The sequence below is a fragment of the Camelus ferus genome, unplaced genomic scaffold (genome assembly GCF_009834535.1).
Source record: "Camelus ferus isolate YT-003-E unplaced genomic scaffold, BCGSAC_Cfer_1.0 contig1892, whole genome shotgun sequence".
In the NCBI taxonomy this organism is placed as follows: domain Eukaryota; kingdom Metazoa; phylum Chordata; class Mammalia; order Artiodactyla; family Camelidae; genus Camelus; species Camelus ferus.
Window position 1 is genome coordinate 1 of NW_022587879.1, and position 2,958 is coordinate 2,958.

Sequence of the window (2,958 nt, forward strand, 5' to 3'; positions counted from 1 at the left end):
GGTAGCAGATTCCCCTGTTTCAGGGAATACGGGCCTTTCTAGTAAAAGGACAGGCTGAACGCGGAGAGGTGGGGCCCGGAGGGGGTCTGGAGCATCTGCACAGCGCTGCTTCCCTGCGTTTCTGCATCCGGTCCCATCAGTGCACGAAGTCAGCCTTCCTCTTCCTTCCTGTGTCATCGGGTCTCTGTTTTAAGGGAAAACCTTTTTTACGGGTCTTTTTTCACTTACATGTTTCGTTCAGATGCTTGTTGCTTTTCTCCCTGTGCTTCAGCGTTCCGAGGAGAGAATTCAGCAGTGCAGCATCCTCTCCGAGCTCTATGAGTTGATCGGCTTCCACCGCAAGTCCGCCTTCTTCAAGCGGGTGGCCCCCGTGCAGCGCGCGGCCCCCGGCATCCCGGAGCCTGGCGGGAAGGCCTTCTACCTGACTCCTTCTGCAGACGCTTCCTGGCTACATCCTGTCGCTGGACCTGCAGGACTTCAGCAAAGGTGTTGGAACTAAAACATCGCTTCAGTCCCATTAACCATGCCTGGTTTGGGCCCTGCTGTCCTGTCTCATCAGGGTGAATTGTGATTCGTGTAGAACAGGGCTCAGCAGACTTTTTCTGTCAAGGGCTTGGGAGTAAATATTTCAGGGTCTGCAAACCTCCTGATCTCTGCTGCAGCTGCTCAGCTCTGCTGTTCAGACGCCAGAGCAGCCGGACAGTCCACACACCCACAGAGCTTTATTCACAGCGGTGGCTGGGGCTGGATTGGGTGTATGAACTGCAGTTTGTCCCCACAGCCTCCTCACTATTGACGCCTGCACCAGAGCGTGCATTTGCGACAATGGGTGAACCTGCACTGACACGTCATCATCACCCAGAGCCCAGACTTGACACTAGGATTTACACTTGGTGGTGTGCACTCTGTGGGTTTGGACAGATGTGCAATGACATGTATCCACCGTCACAGCATCATACAGAGTAGTCTGTCTTAGTGACCTTAAAATGCTCCGTGCTGCACCTCATTCATTGCTCCTTCCCCTCTAGCCTCTGACAGCCACTGATCTTTTAGTCTCTGTGGTTTTCCCTTTCCCAGAACACCATACAGTTGGAATCAGACAGTTGCGGAACCTTCCCAGATTGGCTTCTTTCACTTAGTAATATGCATTTAAGGTTCCTCCATGTCTTTCCATGCCTTGATAACTCATTTCATTTTAGCACCAAATAATAGTCCATTTTCTGGCTGGACCACAGTTTATCCATTCACCTACTGAAGAACAGCTTAGTTGCTTCTGAGTTCTGGTGATTATGAATAAAGCTGCTATTAACATCTGTATGCAGATTTGTGTGTGGACATAAGTTTCCATTTCGTCGAGTAAACACCAAGGAGCACAGTTGCCGGATCATATGTTAGGAGTACGTTTAGTTTTGTAAAAAATTGCCAGACCGTCTTCCAAAGTATCTGGGCCATTTTACATTCCCACCAACAATGCATGAGAATTCCTGACGCTCCACATCCTCACCAGCATTCGGTGCTGTCAGTGTTCTGCGTTTTGGCAGTTCTGACAGGTGTGCAGTGGTACCTCGCTGTTTCAGTCTGCATCCCCTTGATGACAGATGCTGTGGAGCATCTTTCCATAGACTTCTTTGGCATCTAGATTTCTTCTTTGATGAGGTCTGTGTTCAGGCATTTTGCTCATTTTTTAATCAGGTTGTTCATCCTTCTTGTTGAGTTTAAAGAGATTTTGGTATATTCTGGATATCAGCCCTTTATCAATGTGTCCCTGCCCTTCACCTGCAGCACCGGAGTTGTCCTTTGGGTCTCAGTGGAGTGTCAGCTCTTCAAAGAGGTTCCCTGTCTTCCCTCAGCCTAAATACTGTCCTTGTATTTTTCACTTTCATTGACTCATTTTGTTCTTTTTAAATAGCATTTCCCATAATTTGTAAGTACATTAAAAAAAAGGGCAATGATTGAACACCACCTCCCCCACCAGGCTGTGTGCCCTGTGAGAGCAGAGGCCCTGTCCCCACTCACCGTTTCCCATGACAGCACATGGCACATGTCCATGTAAAAGTGTGTAACGTGGGGCCAAACCTGATGAGCAGCTATGATGACATGTGTTGGCTACCATTTATTGAGTAGACTTTGTTTCTGATCTTAATTATTAAATCACATGAATGAAACTTGTTTGTTTTGAAAAATAAAACAACAAAGCACACCTCCATGTGATTGGTACTTTCTACTTAGCCTTCTGACCCAGGAGGGGATGTTCACCATCATTTTGTGGAGGATGTTGGGGAGGTAAAGTAAGAGAGTGAGATCAAATAAAGTAAAAATGATAACTATCAGTTGGCTTTATTTTCACTAAGACATAAAAGTTACTTTAAACCCTATCTCAGCTGTTGTTCTGTTGTTTTAAACATTTCTCATAGAATTAAATGGAAGCCCACTAAACCCTGAAAGGGAAATTGTGTGCTCAGGTCCTGAAAAGTGTTTATGTCTATTTCTTGAAATGCACATTTTCCCTGCTGGTTACAGAAAGTCGAGGCGGGAACACAGCCGTGCGCTGTGTGTCTGCCGGCTTCACGGGCTGCTCACTGTCATTTTCATTTTCTTGTGTTGCAGTTTATGAAGGTTTTCCATGAGATATATTGCTCAGCCTTTTCCTGAATGAAGGATTGAATTTTCCACAGGAAATCTTATGAAAGAGAGTGACAAGGCACATGGGTTTCCCAAAAAGGAATACTTGATGTAATAAACTCTCACTATGGTGAACTTTTTTAATACAAGCCAGTTGAAAATTTTATCACTAGGTCATATGCCACAAATCTGTCTTAAGAATAAAAAGATTCAAATTTTATAGAAGAAGCAGTTTGAATCAGGTAGAAATTATGATTTGTACACTATTTGTTGTTAGAACTTATACTCACTCTTACCATAATTGCCTGTGGTAGGAACTGGATCATTATTTATTTA

The 2,958-nt window shown here is 45.1% G+C and overlaps 1 long non-coding RNA gene across 1 annotated transcript; it reads left to right on the forward strand.

Annotated features, from left to right (window-relative positions):
- The first annotated feature begins 6 nt into the window (after positions 1 to 6).
- On the forward strand, positions 7 to 2,444 carry LOC116662492. Its single transcript, XR_004318454.1, has 2 exons — positions 7 to 180; positions 272 to 2,444. It is a non-coding gene; the product is annotated as an uncharacterized LOC116662492 (long non-coding RNA).
- The last annotated feature ends 514 nt before the right edge of the window (positions 2,445 to 2,958 follow it).